The following is a 22,377-nucleotide window of genomic DNA, read 5'->3' as shown; positions in this document are numbered from 1 at the left end:
TAAGGAAGTTTTCTAACCTTGAATGCTTGGATTAGAGGAACTTGCTAAAATGATTATCATTAGAGAAACCTTGAATTTTTTTGCATAAATGTGGTTGACTAATCCAGTATTGATTTCATAGAATCTTCTTGCTACATAGATGAATTGGTCAATCAATTGTCAGACATGGTGTTATTTCTTTCAGTTAGTACCTGACTAACCTAATAAAAAATTATAGACTTATCCTTACAGCATTTAAGCTCCACCTATATTAACATTAATCTTCCCACCCTCCCACCAGTGTTCATCAAGAGTCTGACAATAAAAATGGCCAAGTGTTCTATGATGTCAGGAAATATGACATAATCAAATCTTTTTTTGTTTTTTAACACTATCACAATAGTCTTATCATAAAAGTAAATATAATTAACACCCCCAAGGACAAATCTCATAAACAGTTTTTAAAAATATATACTTCAATCTATATTCAGACACCATCAGCTTTGTCTTTGGGATGGATAGTATTCTTTATCTTAAGTCCTTCAGAGTTCTCTTGGGTCACAGCATTGCTGAGAAAAAGTAAATCTTATCATCCTACGACACTGCTGTTACTCTGTATATAGAACATTTCTAGTTGCATCTGCTCATGTAAGATTTTTACTGAGGACATCCTGTTCATCGTTTCTTATAACAGAATAACATTTCATCTTAATCACATGTCACAATATGTTCAGTCATTCCCCATCAATAGGGATCCCCTCAATCTCCAGTTCCCTGACATCAGAAAAGAGTTGCTATAAATATTCTTATACATATATGTCCTTTTCCTTCCTGTTTTCATCTCTTCTGGAATATAGACCTAGTAGTGGCACCACTTATTCAGAATTGCTCTATAGAATTGTTGAATCACTTCACAACTCCTCCAGCAGTGCATTAATGTCTCATTCTCCCTACATTCCTTCCAACTTTTGTCATTTTCTCCCTCTGCCCTATTAGCCAATCCAGTAGGTATAAATTTTTGCATAGGCAAAATTTTTCCAACCCACATTTCCCCTATCAATAGTGAGTTGTCATTTTTTAAAATGATTTAGATAGCATTGAAAACCTTATCTGAAAAACTTTCATATCCTTTTATCATACATCAATTGGGATAAAGTTCCTATTTTAAAATTTTGACTCAGTTCTCTATGTTTGAGAAATGGAGTCTTTGTCAGAGAAATGTGTTTCAGTATTCCCCCCCCACACAGTTATCACTGCTAACTATAGTTCCCTCCATCCTATTCCCCTTCCCTCCTCAAAAGTGTTTTGCATCTCTATCCCCTCCCACAGTCTTCCCTCCCTTCTATCACCCTATCCCTCTTTCTCCCTCCCCGCTCTTCTCTCCTTCTTTCCTCTAGAATAAGATAGATTTCTACACCCTATGAGTGTGTATGTTATTTTCTCTCTGAGTCAAATCTAGTGAGAGCAGGGTTCACTCACTCCACCTTAACACCTGGCTAGCTCTTCCACTCCACTCCAAAAGCTTTATCTTGCCTCTTTTATGTAAAATAACTTACCCTTTCTACCTCCTCCTTTCACTTTCTCCCAGTACATTCCTCTCTCACATCTTATCTCCATCTTTTTAATATATATTCAGACCTCCAGTTGCATTCCACATATCAGGGATCCCTGAGACACTGAAAGAACTGTCCTGAATTGAGGTTATAAACACGAGTTCAAAAAATGCTTAGATGATTTTCTAGGTATGTCATTCTTCAAACAGGGGTATTCCCAATATACTCTCCTTGATAGCTAATCATGCAGAGGCTTGGGAGCATGCTTCCATAAAGGTGTAACAGAGAGGCCTTTTCCTGTACAGTTCAGCACTTGCTTCCCTCATTTCATGGAAATATTTGTATATTTCTTTTCTTAGTAAATGTTTTCTATTTATATTCTATTCTTAGTAAATACTCTTTATCTTATTTTAATTTTTTTTATTTTAAGGCAATGGGGGTTAAGTGACTTGCCCAAGGTCACAGAGCTAGGTACTTATTGTCTGAGGTCAAATTTGAACTCAGGTCCTCCTGATTCCAAGGCTGATGCTCTATCCACTGTGCCACCTAGCTGCCCCTAAATACTCATTTTTAAAAGCTAACTGATATAAATCTGGTTCATTTATATTGATGAGGGATTAAATAATTAAACTGTTATGGGGGGAGTTATGAGCAATATTATTAGAAAGATACCTCTAATTGCATCTACCCCTAGAAACCTGAGGGGTTATGTAAATAAGTGAGGATCAGACCTTCGAGGTCAAGTATTGGGAAAGTGAGCTCAGAAAATGTTCTATACCCTTTTTCAAAAGCAGTAACTAGCAATTCTGGTATCCTGGAACGCTTGCCATAAAACAAGCCCCATGATAAACAGCACACAATTACACACATGTGAACACATACATACACGATTCATATAAATTGTAGTGTTGGAAAGGAGGGGAACATTGGATTTCAAGGTACAAAATCCTATAGAGGAGAACTTTCTTTTGTTTTTGTTTTTAGGCAATGGGGTTAAGTGACTTGCCCAAGGTCACACAACTAGGCAATTTTTAAGTGTCTGAGGTCAGATTTGAACTCAGGTACTCCTGACTCCAGGGCCAGTGCTCTGTTCACTGTGCCACCTAGCTGCCCCTAGAGGAGAACTTTTAAGGATGCTGTCACACTTGGGAGAGATGCTAGGAAGCCACATATATGTGAAGGAACATGGTAGAACCATTCCAATTGCAAAAAGGAATACAAGTGGACCTCCCTGTGTTTCCTGTCGGTCCCATGTGAGTGGGTTCCGTCTTGCACGAAACATCAGTACCAGAGAGCCTTGTGCAGGAAGTCGCTACACCTGTGTCTTTATTGGGGCGAGTTGGGGGGGGGGGTTCCTAGCCGGAGGAGTGTCTAGCCTGCTTTATTAAAGAAACAGTTAACAAACAGGAAAAAAAAAGGAATACAAGTGATGTCAGATTTCAGCCTCTTTGGACAAAGTTTTGGTCATCTTACTCAAATTACAGCTCTGCTATCTTCAAGGAGTTTACTCATGAAATAATAAACAATTTAGTGACTCATCATCCAAAATTTAATAAATGTTTAAGTGAAATGAGGTTAAAACATAATCACTGATACTATATATATATATATATATATATTAATAAAGGGAACCATATGAGCAAAAATAAAAAAAAGAAAGAATGAGCTGGCCATGTGGGAAGAATGATGAAAAAAATTAGGCTTGAGTAGAGGATGCATGATAGTAAGAAATAGTAATTTAGGTTGGACTGGTGGAGAGAAGTCAGATTATTATAGACAGGTGGTCACCAACTGTTTCATGTTCCCAAAGTATCTTAATAAGATGGTTGTTTGAAAATGAGAACTTTTCCTTAAGGAAACAATATCACAAATTGTACCCAAGTTCCTAGTCTAGTTCTAGTCCATGTTTCTATTTTCATAAGTTATAAGAGATATACTCATAACTATACCCACTATCTCTAATTTGGTAAGTATAGTATCTTTGGTAAATGTCTTTTCAATAGCTTTTGTGAAAAGAGGACACGAAGGGCAGCAAAACGTGATGAAAGGAAAACACTTTTTTCAAAGTATCAGACAATATTCTCATAACCATGTTTTGCTAGATTTTTATCTCAACAATAGCTTTTGTTCTTGGCTGAAGGGGTCATACTGTTGCAAAGAAATTATTCAGAATAAGAAAACTACAAGTATCATTATAAGACTACTAGTCACTGAGTAGCAAAGCTGGTTATTTAGTAAATTTGTTTTTAACAATTCTGAATGCTTTCTCTTAACATTTTAATAATATAAAAGAGGAGGGGAGAAAGTTCCTTCACTTGGTGATCTTAGCTGCTCCCATAGTTTTAATTACCATTTAATTATCACCTCTATGCTGATAATTCTCAAATCTACCTATCTTGCTCCAAACTCTCTGCTGAGCTCCTCCCATCTCCAACAACCTCAGAAATCTCAAACTGGATGTCCAGTAGCCATCTAAAAATAATCAGAAAACTTTCCCTAATCCCTCTTAATTTCAGTGTCTTCCTTCTGTTAACCATTTCCAATTTATCCTAATGGTTGCTTTATATATATTTGTTTGCATATTGGTCCCCCTTTAGATTGAGGGATTATCTTTTGCCTCTTTTTGCATCTCCAAGTGCTTTAGCACAGGACCTGGAATATAGTAGACACTTAATGTTTACTCGACTCGATTGATCAAGTTGCAAGGATGGCGGTAGAGGAAGGCCCTTGGAAGTGGCATTGGAGAACTTCAACTCCTCTACCTTGACCACTGAATCAGGGAGAGGGAACTGGCAAAGGGTGAAAATGGACCAGTGCTGGGAAGGAAAGCTAGGGAATCTTCATAGAACCAGAAGATAGCTGGAATACAAAAGGAAAAAATTTAAGATAATGGAGCAGACATTCCAGAAAGTACAGTGGAAGAGGTGAATAGTTTTAGAGTAAGACATTAAAGGGATTGAGGCTGAGGGGAATGAGAATATAATATCATATAGTGAAGGCTGGGGAATTGAGTTTAAATGATAGGGATTCAGAATAACTGGGAAGGATGGTTTGTTAATCATTGGGGAATGAGTTCAGGTAGATTACTAACATCCTTAGGAATTTAGTTTCTTTAGGGTCTTTAGCATCTCAGCTGAGTTGGCCAGTAGTGGTTGGGGAAATAAAGGAATTTTTGATGACCAAAGAATGATGTTTCTCCTAGTTGGTTTCTCTGTATTCCTAATTTCTCTTCTCCAATCCACTCCACAATAACTACCACATTGATATTACTAAAGCACAGAGTCAGGTGTAAGAAGATGGAAAGGTAGGAAGAACCTTGAAAGCCAAATACCATTTTTTATATTTGATCTTGGAGGTAATGAGGAACTACTGGGAGGCTATTACATAGGGAATGACATGGTTGGACATATGTTAGTAAAAATCACTTTAGTAGCTGGAGCAAGGGTTGGAATGAGGAAAGACTTGCAAGCAGGCAGACCCTCCAGGCAGACAATTGCCTATGTGCTTACAGTAGACCGGAAACAGTGTCAGAGGAGAGATGGGAGGCCTTGGTCACAGCTTGGATATGAAGGGGGTGGGGGGTAGCGCTGAACCTGGGAGGACTCCTGGGTTGCTGGGTGGAAGAACTGGGAAGATGGCATTCTCTTCCACAATAATAAGGCACAGAAACTAGTATATATCCAATAAGACAGCTGAACATGTGAGAAATCGGCAGTTTGAGGGAGGAAAAGGAGATTTGAGAATTATCACAGAGAGATGGTAATTGTGTCCTGTATTTACTTATCTGTGAGAATGCTAGCGATGAAAACATGTTTGAAGCATTTGAGGAATTAACTTGCCAACTTTTATTTTTAGGGTTTTTTTTTTTTTGCAAGGCAGTGGGTTTAAGAGGCTTGCCCAAGGCCACACAGCTAGGTCATTATTTAGTGTCTGAGGTCGGATTTGAACTCAGGTACTCCTGACTCCAGGGCCGGTGCTCTATCCACTGAGACCCCCCCCTTCCAATTTTTGTTGCTTAAGAACTCATAATCCTTTATTGAGGAATGCAACTTATGCATTTATATCAATTCCCCACATATCTTGATATCAGTTCTTTATAAAAGAGTTGCTTCAAAGGTTTTCCCCCCGGGTAATAATTTTTACAAATTCAAGAGCATCTATTAACCGATAAGCATTTATTAAAGACTTACACACATCGGTCACTTGACAGACCCCAGCATCCATTTCTTACCACCTACGGTGGAAACATTGTATATGTACCGTTACAAACTCAGTGCATTCAAGTCACACTTGAACCTAGTCCTCTTCTCACTGTGCTCATTTCCACCGCAGCGTCTGCTACAGAGATTAAAGCAAATAAAAGGTGGGCAGCGGAGTGAGAAGAGCCCTCATGCGGGCTTGGCACGAGTTTTTGGGAGGGGAAAAAGCTCTAAGTATTTCGGGTTTGGAGACGGGGAGGGCCTCCTCTGTGGAGCCGGCAGCAGCCTGTGCAAAGGCACGGAAGCGTCGGGGGCGCCGTGCCAGCACTGTGCCCCGAGACCAGGAAGCCCGCTTGCCACACCGCGGGCAACCCGCCCCGTTTCCGAGCTGCCAGCAGCTGTGCACGTGCCGGGCTGCGGGGCCGGGGCCAGCCGGGGCCGGGGCCAGCCGGGGCCAGCCGGGGCCAGCCCGGGCCGCAGTCATCGCGCGCGTCAGCAGCAGCGCCGCGTCCCCAGCGGTAGGAAGCGCCCCCCCCAGCCCCGGCCGCTCCCAGAAGCCTTTGCTCGGCTCCTCTTCCGCTCTCCGGGAGTGACGCGAGCACGTCGGGCCCCGCGCTCCGCTCAGTCGGGGTGGCAGCGCCGCCCCGCGGTCTCCTCGGGCGCCGGAGACCCGCCCGGAGGGGAAGAGAGGCCGCGAGCCCACGCGGGGCGGGAGCGAGGTCCGGCGGCCAGCGCGTGCCGACATGTGGTAGTGGCGGCGCGGAGGCGCGGGAGGGGGCCGAGGAGCGCGGCGCCGGGGAGACGCGGCGGCCCGACCCGCCGTCCCCGCGGGGCTGGAGGCAGCACGGCGGAGCAGCCCGTGTTGGGGAGCTCGGACGGCGCGTGAGCGAGGCCCGCGTGGAGGAGGCCCCGCCGCCGCGGGAGCCCGGCCCCGCCTGCAGCCCGAGGTGAAGGTCGGGCTGGCGCGGCGGGGGGAGGGGAGGCGCGGGGAGGGCCGCGAGGGGCGGCGGCGAGGACCCGGCCCGCGCGCGGCCTCCGGGCGCCTCGGCGCGCCTCCGCTCGCGGGGACAAAAGTTGGACCTTCCCCCGCGGGAAGCTGGGGGCCCGGCACCCCAGCCCCACTTCCCTGGCGTGGCCTACCGGCCTCCCCGGGCTTGCAGCGATCGGAGCGGGGGCCGCCGAGCCAGACCCCCCGAAAGCCGATCCTGAGCCTGCCCGTGCCACACCAAGGCCGCATTTCCAGTTTTCTGGGGAAACCGAACTTGTGGGTGAGGAACTTTGCAGCATCAGCGCGCACCCCGACCCAACCCTCCAAGCTGCCCAGCTTCTTTATTGCCGTGATAACAAAAGGTCCGGATTGCTGAACTTAGGTGGGATCTCCAAACTAGAAGCCTTGAGGGTTTTTTTGGGAAAGAAAAAAAGAATCTCTCTCCCCTTGTTTCTTCCCCCATCTTAAATTTTCTTTAAAATAACCTTTAAACTCAGTTTTCGGAGTTGGATTAATCGCTGAACATATTTATAATGAATATTTTGTTTTTTAATACTCTTATCTTGCATCTAAATAGTATAGATTATTTTTCAAGGATATGACCAAGCCACTACCACCATGATTTTCGCTATGGAGTTGGGTTAGAGAAAAATTTTAAAATATGAGAGTCATTTATTAAAGCCAACAATAATACAAACGAAAAAAGTAAGAAGGGCAAGGTGAAAGTGATCTCTTTCGGAGGTTGTAAACAACCCAAAGATCAGTTACGAATTTCCGGTAATAAGTTTTCTACATGGGGAAAAAAAAACCCGAAAATTTTGAACTCATTTCTGGCCTGTAATTTAATTATTCCTTCGCATGAGTGAGAGTTAATTCCTAAAACCTAGGAATAAAGGTTTTTAAGATGGAAATTCCTTTTGTGAACTTTAAAGTGCTGCTTGTAGTTCTTAGTATTCGAAATTTTTTAATTTCAAAAAAGTTGTATATGCATACTGCTGTATAGTAATACAATTGTTAATAATTTAATATTGGAAGCAAAATAATATCTTAATGATTTCTGATTCTTCATAATTTTGTAAAAACTTTTTAATGCAGTCATTTTGCTATCTTTGAATTTTCCTTCCAATAGCATCAGTAATTTGTTATCATCTTCCATTGGAATATTTTAGATTTTTTCAAATAGTTTCTCTATTTTTACAATGGAATTTGCAGGTTTGACATTTTACATTTGAAAAAAAAATTGATTTGGTTGGTAAGGAAAGAGGGTGATTTATTGATTAAATAAGATGTGAGTCCTGTAACAAGTTTTTTCTTAGGGTTACCTCTTATTGGCTACAGTGAAAGCTAGAGAACCATCATGTAGGTCTCATTTCAGTTAAACTTTGCAAATATTTTAATGCTGGTAATGACTATTCATTTCAGAGAGTGACTTTTTGTGATCATCTCAGTGAATTTAAATGTGGAAAATAGTTCTAAGATTTAAACCTGGATAATGTGTTGGTAGGCTATGAATAGAATTTATCAAAATCACTGAATTCCACCCCTGGAAGGGAAATCAGTGCCCATCTAGTCCAATCTACATATAAAAGGAATCCCCATGGGAAAATCTGAGAAATGATCATCCATTCTCTGCTTTGAAGTGGTATAATGAGGGAGAACCCATTCATCACCTTTCCAGGTAGCTCCTTCCAGTTTTATATAGTTCTGTTAGAAAGTTTTGTGGAGTCTTTTGTAAAGTCTAAATTTAACTTTTCATGACTTCCACCCATTTCTCTCAAGTTCTGACCTGTGGGACCAAAAAGGGAAAAATCCTTTTCTACACCACAACTCTTCAGATGCTTCAAAGAAGTTCTCATGTTACTTACAAAGTATCCTTTTCGACTTTATGCTGCAGACCATAAGCTCGTTAGGATAAATATTTTTCGTACCATTTCTCTTATTTACTCTTCTCTCTTTTCTCCTAAGATACTGTGTTGTTACTATATTCTGAATAGAGTAAATCAGTACTAAGTGATTTCATGATCCTTGATCATGACTAAAATCTAATAACCCCCAAGAATTCAAAACTCCATTGAAAGAATTTAAAAACAAATGTCAACTTCAATTCTTTACTAAATGTCCAAAAGAGAATTAGGTTCAGTGGTATCTGTTCAATTTTCTAAAGCTCTACATTCTTCACCATAATTTGGAGAGATTAATACAAATAACCTGAAAGTGAAAAGTTGGTTGTAAAGTAGAACTGAAATGGGAAAGTATTCATGAGGAAACTTTGTATTTCACCTCTGTACTCAAATAGATTCAGTTCTATAGTAAGCAGGATCAAATTGTATCTTTTTGTGGTTTTGGGTAATGAGGTAAAGGGATATAAAGTTGGAATGTATGTGGGCCTAAGGACATGGCAGGTAAAATCTACTGGCAAAACTTTTATGTGCTATTTTGTGGATCACCATTTTTTAACTCAGCCTAATCCCTTTGCCCTTCGTTTGTTTTTATTCTGTTCCAAAACATGGTCTCCTATACATAAATAATATTCATAAAGAATAAGAAAAAAGTGGGCTCAATATGAAGAGGCATAAACCTAGTTTTTCTACTCTTTATTATCTGAATAACACACTCTTAATATTTAGGATACCTGGGTTTGAATGCCCTCCTCATACTCCCTGTATAAACACAAGCAGATCATTTAAATCTCTCAGTCTTAGCTTTTTCATATTAACTATCTGCTTCATAGGCTTTTTTTTAGGTTTGTTTGTTTGTTTGTTTGTTTGTTTGTTTTGGAAGGCAAATAGGGTTAAAGTGGCTTGCCCAAAGCCACACAGCTAGGTAATTAAGTGTCTGAGACTGGATTTGAACTCAGGTACTCCTGACTACAGGGCCGGTGCTCTATCCACTGCGCCACCTAGCCACCCCTACTTCATGGGCTTTAAAACTGAAACTGTTAACTGAATTATTACTGATTAATGTAATTGAATATTTGATTTCATCATCAAAATCCTAATTTGTAGAGGGACTACCCACATTGATGAAATTTTGTCTTCTCCTAAAAGTACAGAAGTATTTATTAAATTACCTATCTTACATATTAATATCCCAATCTTAAGAAAATACAGAGTAATTATCTTGTGGACAGAAACTTACCTTCTTGACCTTGACCTAGATCAAGAAGAGAAATTGTAGATTATAAAATCTGGCACCTAAAATTACCATGTATTTACAGGTATTACACATCATAGCTCTTGAATAGAATGTCAGTTTCTTGACAAAAGGGACTTTTATTTTTGTGTTTATGGCTTAAGTATTTTCACATAGTAGATACTTAATGGATGTACTGGTATTCAAACATGAGTACAAGAATTTGACTTAGAAGATTTGGATTTATGAGTTAGGTTACTTTGGTTTGACTCCCTGAGGTTACTTTCAGTTTTGAAGTTCAGTCAAAGTTTGAGGGAGATGAGGTTTAGGCAGTGAGTTTCCCAACAATGGAATGAGTCAGTATGTCTCTTATTATACCTACTTTGTGCCAGGGGGAAAACAAAAATTAAAGTGAATAAATATAAATATCTATAAAGTAGCTAAATAATAAGGTAGTTCAAGAAAGATGGCACTATCATTTGAAGGATGTGGAAATTCTACTCATGGGGTGAGAAAAGACTAGTTTAACTGGATCTCTGGGTAGAAGTAGGAAAAATGTCCAGTGAGCTTGACAAGAGAGCTTGGGTTAGTTTGTGTGGGGTTTTAAAAACTAAATGCAGAAGTTTGTGTTTTATCTTAGAGATAATAGTAAACTCCTGGAGATTTGAGTAGGGGAATCATGGATCAGATCTAATGTTAATGCAAAATTATCTTTGCAGTAGTGTGGGAGTGAGAAACTTGCCATCAGAAGACCAATTAGAAGGCTGTTGTAATAATCTAGGTAACAAGTGATGAGGGCTTGATTTGAGCTAAGCTCTATAGTTGTAAAGAAAGGGTTGTATGCAAGAGATATAGATAGAACTCTGACAATTTGGCACCTCTGGAGTGAGCAGATTAAAGAATCCAGGATAATGTTAGGAAATTGGAAGGATAGTGGTGTCTTTGAAATATGAAAGTTAGTGAGCTGCTAGAATTAGTTAGGCGGCAAGCAGGTTTATGATTAATTTGACAAAAGATATCTAAGTATTTTTTGCCTTGGGAAGGAACTTGGACTAAGTGATCCTTGGTTCTGTGTTAATATTGATGGATAATCACAAAAGCTTACTAAATGCTTGGGGGTTAAATGTAAAATTAAAATTGTAGTTTTTTTATGTGCCTATTTCTTTTGCTATGAATCTATATTGATTTGTTTGGTTAATGAAATTTAAAAGGAAAAATAAGCTATGCACAATTCAGTTTTCTTTTTTAATAAAATGATATCATACAGATTTTTAAATTTTTCATGTGGTTACATTTTTCTTGATTTTGGGGAGAACTCTGATTCTTTCTTACACTTCACATTCACAGTAAAATATGTTCTAGTTAGGGGATCATCAGCAACCTTAAGAGGCAGTACTTCAAATAAGAGTTACCAATAATGTGACATTAATATTGACTAATATCTTCATTGTTAAGTATTTTAATTCTCTGATTTCTTCAACCCTTTTTAAGTCTGTCTTTCAGTGGCACTCATGCACTTCTCTCAGCTGCAGCTGCTCTACAGATGGATAGCTTTCTTCCCCATCAATCCTCCTGAAAAAGTTATCAGTCCTCCCTTAAAGTCTCCTTATCCAGATCTATGATATTGGTTCTTATCCTTTCTTTTTGAATCCCCTTTCCTTATCCTTCCTGAATTCACCATTTGTTTTGATTATGCCTGATCCCTTTCTAGATTTACGATCTCTTTTATTCTCCCCTTTCTTCTTTCTATTTCTTCTTGTCCTATGTACTTGAATGTCTTTCTACTTCAAGCACTTTGTTATGTGTATTTGTATATTTAACCCTCCTCTGATGAAATTAAGGTTCAAATGAGAAGCCCTCTTAACTATCCTTATTTATATTTGCATCTCTAATTATCTAAGTTCCCCCACTCCATTCCTCTCCTTTTCACCTCTATTGTTTCCTTTTCCCACCTTCCTTTTCTTTTTAAGATTAACAAAATACAACAAAAATAACTCCTAAACCTCCATTTTGTTTGACTCCTATATGACCTCTTTTGACTTTAGGTTCTTATAGGATAATAGTTTCACCCCCATTTTAGAAGTTTTAACTCAGTTTCACTCTTTTTAATAGGATTATTAGGAAGTCTTCAGTTTCAAAGTCTATTTTTTTTTCCTCTGGTAGGATTATATTTAGTTTGGGGAAATTATTCTTGGTTGTAAGCCAACAAGTAAAGATCTTTTGTGTTTTGGAATATCACATTTCATGCTCCCTGAATTAGCTGTTAAATCTTGTATGATTCTGACTTGTTCCTTGGAGAGACTTGAGGAAGGGTGATCAACCAGCAGGCTACCTTAATCAGTCCAGAAGTAAGGTGAAGGACTGTATAGGGTCATGGCAAGTCTGAAGATAGAAGAGGGCATTGAGTGTTTAGGAGAGATGTTACGACAGAAACAACAATCTGAGCAACTGATTGGATGTCAGGGGATGAGAGAGAGGGTGAGTGTGAGGAGTTGAGCACAACCCCAGGTTTCCTCACAAGGATGACTAGGAGGATTGTGGTAATTCCAACATAGGGGAAGTTTTTGGGGAAAAGATGAGTTGTTTTCATTAGTAGTTTGCTGATCTTTCTCTTTCTCTCCTGAACCCATAACTGTAAAAAACAAACAAAACAAAAACACATTTGCCATCATCAACCTGAAGTTGAAACCCTTTCCTCAGGTTTGAAGTCACAATTTAGGAGACATGCCAGCTCCTTCTTGCTGAAACCAGGTTTCCTGCTTATCTCCATCCACACTGCCAGACTAGTCTAATGTTTTCTTTCTATAGAAAGTTAAGCTACCGAATTTCCTAATTCCCTGCTCCTTTTTTGTGTACAAAATTATGGACTTTCATCCCTCAAGAAAATGCAGCTTTCCAATTACATATGATCATAGAGCTAAGAGAAACCTGCAAAGTTATCATTTCATTTTATGAAATATGTTTCATGTGATAACTCCCCTCTTCCCCCCAATATTATTTTCTCTTCCTCCCCCCCCCCCAATAATCCGTTCTTGAATAGGACTTGGCAATTGTTTGAAAATGGTTAAGAAGAAGAGTTAAAGATCTTAAAGTTTAAAACGTAATGACATTACCCACTATTTAGTTGTTTATAATAACTTTAACAAATAGTGCACTCATTATATAAGAGCTGTACTGCATGCTGAAGAACAGGGAAAAAAAAGAATAAATTGGATATATTCCTGGTTCTTTGTGGAGCTCAAAATTTAATTTTTTGTCCAAATACAGAATAAAATGATAGGAAATCTTAGCATCATAGATCTAAGTCTTTTTTTTTTGGAACCAATGCCTATTTATTTTTTTTAATTTAAATTTATTTTTATTAAAGATATTATTTGAGTTTTACATTTCCCCCTCAATCTTGCTTCCCTCCCCCTCCCCCCCCCCAGAAAGCACTCTGTCAGTCTTTATTTTGTTTCCATGTTGTACCTTGATCCAAATTGGGTGTGATGAGACAGAAATCATATCCCTAAAGAGAAGAGAAATCTAAGAGATAACAAGATCAGACAATAAGCTATCTGTTTTTTTTCTAAATTAAAGGGAATAGTCCTTGCACTTTGTTCAAACTCCACAGCTCCTTATCTGGATACAGATGGTACTCTCCTTTGCAGACAGCCTAAAATTGTTCCCCATTGTTGCACTGATGGAATGAGCAAGTCCTTCAAGGTTGAACATCACTCCCATGTTGCTGTTAGGGTGTACTGTGTTTTTCTGGTTCTGCTCATCTCACTCAGCATCAGTTCATGCAAATCCCTCCAGGTTTCCCTGAAATCCTGTCCCTCCTAGTTTCTAATAGAACAATAGTGTTCCATGACATACATATACCACAGTTTGCTAAGCCATTCCCCAATTAAAGACATTTACTTGATTTCCAATTCTTTGCCACCACAAACAGGGCTGCTATAAATACTTTTGTACAAGTAATGTTTTTACCCTTTTCCCTCATCTCTTCAGGGTATAGACCCAGTAGTGGTATTGCTGGGTCAAAGGGTATGCACATTTTTGTTGCCCTTTTGGCATAGTTCCAAATAGCTCTCCAGAAGGGTTGGATGAGTTCACAGCTGCACCAACAGTGTAATAGTGTCCCAGATTTCCCACATCCCATCCAACAATGATCATTATCCTTCCTGGTCATACTGGCCAATCTGAGAGGTGTGAGGTGGTACCTCAGAGAAGCTTTAATTTGCATTTCTCTAATAATTAATGATTTAGAGCATTGTTTCATATGGCTATAGATTACTTTGATCTCCTCATCTGTAAATTTCCTTTGCATATCCTTTGACCATTTGTCAATTGGGGAATGGCTTTTTGTTTTAAAAATATGACTCAGTTCTCTGTATATTTTAGAAATGAGTCCTTTGTCAGAATCATTAGTTGTCAAGATTGTTTGCCAATTTACTACATTTCATTTGATCTTGGTTACATTGGTTTTATCTGTGCAAAAGCTTTTTAATTTAATGTAATCGAAATCATCTAACTGGTTTTTGGTGATGTTTTCCAACTCTTCCTTAGTCATAAACTGTTCCCCTTTCCATAGATCTGACAGGTAGACTAGTCCTTGATCTTCTAATTTGCTTATAGTATTGTTTCTTTCCAAGACATAGGTCTTGGAAACATTTGGATCTTATCTTGGTAAAGGGTGTGAGGTGTTGGTCTAATCTAAGTTCCTTCCATACTAACTTCCAATTTTCCCAGCAATTTTTGTCAAAGAGGGAGTTTTTATCCCAATGGCCAGACTCTTTGGGTTTATCAAACAGCAGATTACTATAATCATCTCCTGCTTTTACACCTAGTCTATTCCACTGGTCCACCACTCTATTTCTTAGCCAATACCAAACAGTTTTGATGACTGATGCTTTATAATATAATTTTAGATCAGGTAGGGCTGAGCCACCTTCTTTTGCACTTTTTTTTCATTAAGTTCCTGGGAATTCTTGACTTTTTATTTCTCCATAGGAATTTACTTACAATTTTTTCTAACTTTTAAAGTAATTTTTTGGAATTTTGATTGGTAGGGCACTAAACAGATAGTTTAGTTTTGCTAGAATTGTCATTTTTATTATATTAGCTCTAGCTATCCATGAGCAGTTGATATTTGCCCAGTTATTTGAATCTAATTTAATTTGTGTGAGAAGTGTTTTATAATTGTTTTCAAAAAGATTCTGAGTCTATCTTGGCAAATAGACTCCCAAATGTTTTATATTGTCTGAGGTTACTTTGAATGGGATTTCTCTTTCTAGCTCTTCCTGCTGTTTCTTGCTAGACATATATGGAAAAGTTGAGGATTTAGGAGGGTTTATTTTATAACCTGCAACTTTGTTAAAATTGCTAATTGTTTCCAGTAGTTTTTTAGATGATTTCTTGGGATTCTCTAGGTAGACCATCATGTCATCTGCAAAGAGTGAGAGTTTTATCTCTTCCTTCCCAATTCTAATTCCTTCAATTTATTTTTCTTCTCTAATTGGTTATGCTAACATTTCTAATAGGATACTGAATAGTAGTGGTGATAATAGGCATTCTTGTTTCACCCCTGATCTTTTTGGGAATGCCTGTAGCCTCTCCCCATTGAATATAATGCTTGTTGATGGTTTCAGATAGATACTGCTAATTATGTTAAGGAACAGTCCATTTATTCCTACACTCTCTAGTGTTTTTAATAGCAATGGATGCTGTATTTTGTGAAAAGCTTTTTCAGCATTTGTTGATATCATCATATGATTTCTGATAGGTTTGTTGTTGATATAATTGAGTTTACTAACAGTTTTCCTAATATTGAACCAACCCTGAATTCCTGGAATAAATTCTACTTGATCATAATGTATTATCCTAGTGATGACTTGTTGTAATCGTTTTGCTAAGATTTTATTTAGGATTTTTGCATCTATATTAATCAGGGAAATAGGTCTATAATTTTCTTTCTCTGTTTTAACTTTTCCTGGTTTAGGTAACAGTACCATATTAGTTTCATAGAAAGAGTTAGACAGAGTTCCATCTTTCCCTATTTTCCCAAAGAGTTTATATAGGATTGGAACCAATTGTTCCTTAAATGTTTGGTAGAATTCACTTGTGAATCCATCAGGCCCTGGAGATTTTTTTTTAGGGAGTTCAGTAATGGCTTGGTGAATTTCTTTTTCTGAGATAGGGTTGTTTAGGTATTTAATCTCTTCATTTAACCTGGGCAACTTATATTTTTGTAAGTATTCATCCATTTCACTTAGATTATCAAATTTATTGACATAGAATTGGGCAAAATAATTTGTAATTATTACTTTAATTTCCTCCTCATTGGTGGTGAGTTCACCTTTTGTATTTATGATACCAGCAATTTGGTTTTCTTCTTTCTTTTTTTTTAATGAAATTGACCAGAGGTTTATCAATTTTATTGTTTTTTTCATAATACCAACTTTTGGTTTTATTTATTAATTCAATAATTTTTTCTTTCAATTTTATTAATTTCTTCTTTAATTTTTAGAATTTCTAATTTGGTACTTAATTGGGAATTTTTGATTTGTTCTTTCTCTAATTTCCTCTTTCTCCAATTTATTCATATAAGCATTTAGAGCTATAATATATCCCCTGAGAGTTGCTTTGATTGAATCCCATAGGTTTTGGCGTGTTGTTTCATTATTATCATTATCTAGGATAAAATGGTTAATTCTTTCTGTAATTTGTTTTTTGGTCCACTCATTTTTTAAAATGAGGTTATTCAGTTTCCAATTTGTTGTGGGTCTGTATCTCCTTGGCCCAGTATTGCATATGACTTATTGCATTGTAATCTGAGAAAGATGTATTCACTATTTCTGCCTTTCTGCACTTGATCATTAGGTTTTTATGTCCTAGTACATGGTCAATATTTGCATAAGTTCCATGTACTGCAGAGAAAAAGGTATATTCCTTTCTATCCCCATTCAGTTTCCTCCATAAGTCTACCATATCTAATTTTTCTAACAATCTATTTACCTCCCTAATTTCTTTCTTGTTTGTTTTATGATTCGATTTATCTAGATCTGTTAGTGGGAGGTTGAAGTCTCCCACTAGTAGAGTTTTGCTATCTATGTCTTCCTGTAATTCTTTCATCTTCTCCTCTAAGAATTTGGGTGCTGTCCCACTGGGTGCATACATATTCAATATTGAAATGACTTTATTGTCTATGATAACTTTTAGGAGGATATAGTTTCCTTCCTTTTCTCTTTTAATGCTATCTATTTTTGCTGCTGCTTTGTCTGAGATAAGGATTGCTACCCCTGCTTTTTTTACTTCAGTTGAAGCAAAATATATTTTGCTCCATCCTTTTTCCTTTACTCTATATGTATCTCTCTGCTTCAAATGAGTTTCTTGTAAGCAGCGTATTGTAGGATTCTGGTTTTTAATCCACCCTGCTATTTGCTTATGTTTTAAGGGAGAGTTCATCCCATTCACATTTAAGGTTATGATTACTAATTCTTTATTGCCCTCCATGCTATCTTCCCATCTGTTTGTATTTTTCCCCCTTTCCCCCCCTTTTATCCATATTCCTCAGTCTTTTGTTTCTGAAAACCACCCCCTTCAGTGTGTTTGCCCTCCTATATCACACCCTTCCCTTCCTTTTCCCTTTCCCCTTTTCCCTTCCCTTCCTTTTGTTATTTCCTCTTATTTCCCCCACTCCCCTTCCCTTTCTCTGTCCCCCCTCCCCCTTTCCCCTTTTAATATTTGAAAGTTTAGATGTTTTATAAGTTAACTGAGTATGTGTAGGTTGAATTTAAGCCAAGTCTGATGAGAAGAAGATTCAGGTGTTTCTCCTCTGCTCCCTTCTTCCCCACTATTACCATAGGTTTTTTGTACCTCTTAGTAATGAGATTTACCCCATTCAGTCTCCTCTTTCCTCCTGTCTCTTTCCTGTGCCCCTATTTAGGGCGGTAGTGTTTTTTTTTAGATCCTTCTATCTAAGTCATAGAAAATTCTGAGTGTCTCCCTTCTAGTTCTGTATATTCTATCGAATAGAGTCAAAATTCCTGAGAGTTATTAGAGTCTTTCTCCCAAGTGGGGTGAAAGCCAGTTACATCACATTAGATAGTAGTCTCATGGATAGGTCATGAATGTCCATCATTTCTGGCTAGGTGTATTCTCTCTGTTAGATTTACATTTCTCAAGGTTTATGAGAATCTTTTTTTTTTTACCCCCCCCCCCCCATGCTGGGATATAGCCAGTTTCAATTTACTGGATTGTATTCCCCCCCACCCCTTTTTTTTGTACCTTTTCACGTGTCTCTTGAACCTCTTGTTTGATGTCCATATTTTCTGTTTAGCTCTGGTCTTTTCATCAGAAATTTTTGGAATTCTTCCATTTTGTTAAATGTCCATCTTTTTCCCTGGAAGAGAAGGCTCAGCTTTGCAGGAAAGTAGATTCTTGGCTGCATTCCAAGCTCCCTGTGCTCTTCGAAATATCTCATTCCAGGCCCTTCGATCCCTTAAAGTTGATGCAGCCAGGTCCTGCGTGATCCTTACTGTGGCTCCTTGATATTTAAATTGTTTCTTTCTGCCTGCTTGCAGGATTTTCTCTTTTATGTGATAGTTCTGCAGTTGGGCCACAACATTCCTTGGTGTTTTCATTTTAGGATCTTTTTCTGGTGGGGATTCAATAACTACTTTGCCCTCCGATTCCATGATATCAGGGCAGTTTTCCATCACTAGATCCTGTAATATTACATCCAGGCCTTTTTTCTCTTCAATGTTTTCAGGAAGTCCTATAATTTTCAGGTTGCCCCTCCTCGATATATTCTTGAAGTCAGTGGTTTTGTTGATGAGGTATTTTACATTTGCTTCTATTTTTTTCTATTTTTTGATTTTGTTTAGCTGTCTCGTGGAGTCATTAGTTTCTGTGGACTCCATTCTTTTTTGGGGGGAGGAGTTTTCTTCATTAACCTTTTGCAACTCCCTTTTCCAATTGGTCAGTTCTCCTTTTGAAAGAGCTTTCCATTTGACCATTTGAGGTTTTGAGAGAATTAATTTCTTATTGCATTGCTCGTTTGAGCATCTGAGAGAATTATTCTCATTTTGTAATTGTCCAATTGATGATCTGAGAGATTTATTCTCCTTTTGTGTTTGTCCAATTGTGCTTTCTAAGGTTTTGTTTTCTTGTTGCAAGGTATTAATTGTCTCTCCCAAATTTTTAAGCTCCTTCCTTATTTCTTCAAGGAAGTCTTTCTGTGCTGGAGGCCAGATTGTATTCTCCTTAGAGGTTCCAGGTCTCTCTGAGTTGGGGTCTTTCCCTTCCAGGAATTTTTCTATGGATCCACCTTTTTGCTGACTCTTCTTCATTATGCTAAGACCTTGAGTTGGGGGGGGCGGGCTGGTTCACCTGGGCTTGGGATCACTAAAGGCTTTACTGAGTGCAGTTTCTCTGGCTGGCGAGTAGCAGGTGCTGGTTGTCCTCTCTGGAGTGTCTGTGACCTTGGTTGAGAGGCCTTCTCCCTTTGCTGGAAGGGAGGAGTTGGAACTATTGAATTCTTTTGCCTTCAATCAGTGGTGGGCTTTACCCTGGCCTGAGGTCATTCCTCAGCTGGGCTGGTTCTTCTGCTCAGACACCTGGGCCTGAGGCAGAAGTAGTTTACCTTTGTTTGGGGAGAGGCCTCTGTGCAATGGAGGCCTGCACTCAGAGTTTCTCAGACCGGAAGAGCCCAGGGATGGTGTCTGCAGCTCTCCTGCACCAGAACTCTTCCCCCAGCCTGGTCCCCAAGCTCCAGGGGGACAGCACCAACACCAGTGCCTCTACTCCCTATTTGACTCAAGCCCTTTTCGTCTAGCCCCACCTCTGATCCAGCAGGTCTGGCTCTCTGGCCCTCAGACTCCTGGTTCCAATTCAGCTGTTAATCTGACTGATCCAGGGCTGATCCTCCCTCTGAGCCAAGACTCACCTGCCTGAATTCGGCTAAAGCTGCTGCGGGAAACAAATCCTGAGGTAGATGTTCTTCCTCCTGGCTTTTCTTTCTGGGTTTTGTGGGTCGGATTTCTTTTAAGACGTTTGTTTTATATGATAGATGGGATAAGATCAGGAGACTTTAGAACTGTGCCTGTCTTCTCTCTGCCATCTTGGCTGGAAGTCCATAGATCTAACTCTTGAAAGCACCTCAAAATTCTACCCTCTCATTTTACAGATAGGTAACCTTTGACCCTATAAAGTTAATTTTTTTGGTTACACATATTTGAATTTAATATCTCTGACTTGAAAGCTAGCATCCGTCATTTTATCACCTTGATTACTTCGTTATTTTCTCCATTGAAATGAATGGAAATCAAGTTTTGCTTTTTTTTTAAAATAGAAATAACTTTTATTACAAATGAGAGCAGACTTATGGTAAATTACTGCCATATATAGCACTTCAAAAGATTGTAAACAAGTTACTATATTCAATAAATAGGAGTATCCACTGATAAAAGAATATATAAAGTGAATAAGGATTTTTAAAAAGTAAGAAAAACACAAAAACCCACTTTAAATTTGAAAGGCTTAATCAAATACAGTAAGGAATGCAGAAGTCTACAGACTTTTTAATTTATACTTATTTTTTAAGGTTCCATTTTTGTTTCCTTTCAAAAAAATTATGAAGAATCATTTGTCTTTTACAGCTTCAAACTTTACACTGAAATATTTGACTGATCCACACCACTGCCACATTTAAATTTATTCCTCAAAATAAACATGTAGTTAAACCAGAATTTTGAAAAATTCCAAAATACTAAATTATTACTAAGTGAAACTTTCCATTATGTAAAATTCATGCAAAGCTAGTTTTTCAAAAACATCAATAACTTTTCTTATTTAATTAAATAATTGTAAGCAAAAAACAATTTTTTATTAATTTATTAACACTGGGCTTTCCTCAAAGTTTTGTTTGACTACTCAAAACTATAATAATTATATCATTATATATCAGTTGATAAAGTAGAAATTCTAAATAAATGAAAGTTTTTTTTTTTAAGGGTTCTTGTAAGGAAGAGAAAATCAAAAAGTTGGGGAAAACCAGGAGAACTTTAAAAATCCAAGTCCTCAATAGTCACATTTCAATTCTTCAATATTGTCTTTGGTACAGAAATTGTCAGATCTATATCAATTATAAAATGGAGGTGATTTTTTTTTTGTATTCTCCATCTTTGCTAATTACTTATCCATCACATTCTTGATCTTAGTAAGAATGGTGTTTGTTGCTACCTCTTCCACTGTGTAGGTCTTCCTGTATAAGAATCCTATTGTGTGCTTGGACATGTGGTGGTTTGTATGCTCTCTTAGGGTTCCTTCTGCTTTTCAGTTCCATTCCATTTGCCCTTTCTATAGCCTCTTTTGAGACACCTATTCACAATCCTTGGGATTATTCAATTTGTTGAACATATCACAATGACACCATTTAAAGGACCTACACAGAAGCTGAGACTTAACATTCCTAACATGTTTCAAACATGTTTTGGGATTAAGATTAGCTCCATTGTCTCTATGTCTTTGTCTATTAAACATTGGATAGTGACTATGGCTCTTAGATGATATTCTTTTGCATATGACCTATTTTGTGATTTTTCTCCTATGAGAATGACTTCAGGGTTTTTGATCTTGATTGAAAGAAAGATTTGGAATATTTTGACCCCTTTGGTAAACTATGAGATCCTGATCTTTTCATGTATTTTATTTGAGTTAAGACTCTCTGCTAGAAATTTTAACTTAGACTGACACTGTTCTCTTTGAAATTGTTTTCTTCAACCTTAGTCATAGTGACTAGAATTTTCCCACTGGGGCTTTATGAGAGACAAGGCTGGACGAGGTCAGGGTTGGCATAATAGCTAATACATTTTTGCTACTGCTGGCTTCCAGGCTTAGGCAAAATGGCAACTATATCATATAAGGATTTTAATGTTATGGGGTGTGAAATTTTTTAGTTTTCCATTATTTTACATAATGGGAAGTTTCCATTTTTTTATTTTTTAATCTGATACATGATTTTTCTTTTCTATTAGTCTTCCCACACTTTGTTCACTTTGCAATATACTTGAAATTTGAAAATTTTGTTTACAGTTTAGTAAAGTCTTTAAGCAAATGTTTGTCTATGAAGGAGAGATAATGGTATAATTGAAGAAATATTTCCTAGTACCTGTGGACTAAAAAAATTTTCATTTTCAGAATATAGTTTTTCTTATAGTTCTTAACAAATTAATAATTTGAAGAAAGGTGCAGAGCTTCAAAGGCTACTTTATGCCTAAGGGTTTTCCATTTTAATGGCTTAAAAGATAATTATGTTAACTTTGAGGATAGTCTGAAGCATATTTCCACTTCCGGAGTTATTATATGAAGTTAATTTTATTGCAGGGTATGAATGAGTTTAAAAAATTGCTAATTTTCAGTTACTCAGAGTCAAGATGTTGAATTCTTTGTATAGTCAAGAATGATGTTTGGTAAATGAGGCACTCTTTGTTTTGTTCTGGAACTTGATGGAAAAACTGGAAGAGTTGAATGTGAGAACATT

At 37.9% G+C, this 22,377-nt stretch overlaps 1 protein-coding gene across 5 annotated transcripts in view; it reads left to right on the top strand.

Moving 5' to 3' along the window:
- The first annotated feature begins 6,573 nt into the window (after nucleotides 1-6,573).
- SCAF11 (SR-related CTD associated factor 11) overlaps nucleotides 6,574-22,377 on the top strand; it is a 106,971-nt gene continuing 91,167 nt past the window's right edge. For 2 of the 5 annotated variants that reach the window (XM_074194885.1, XM_074194886.1), the window contains exon 1: nucleotides 7,019-7,101. The gene's annotated coding sequence lies outside the window, so the exon portion shown is untranslated. Of the gene's footprint in view, nucleotides 6,679-6,885; nucleotides 7,102-22,377 lie in introns of those variants that run through there. The other 3 variants (XM_074194884.1, XM_074194888.1, XM_074194887.1) reach the window with 3 other exon arrangements.

Source organism: Macrotis lagotis, chromosome 7 (assembly GCF_037893015.1).
Source record: "Macrotis lagotis isolate mMagLag1 chromosome 7, bilby.v1.9.chrom.fasta, whole genome shotgun sequence".
NCBI classification, from domain to species: Eukaryota; Metazoa; Chordata; class Mammalia; order Peramelemorphia; family Peramelidae; genus Macrotis; species Macrotis lagotis.
This window is presented reverse-complemented; position numbering and strand designations above follow the sequence as displayed.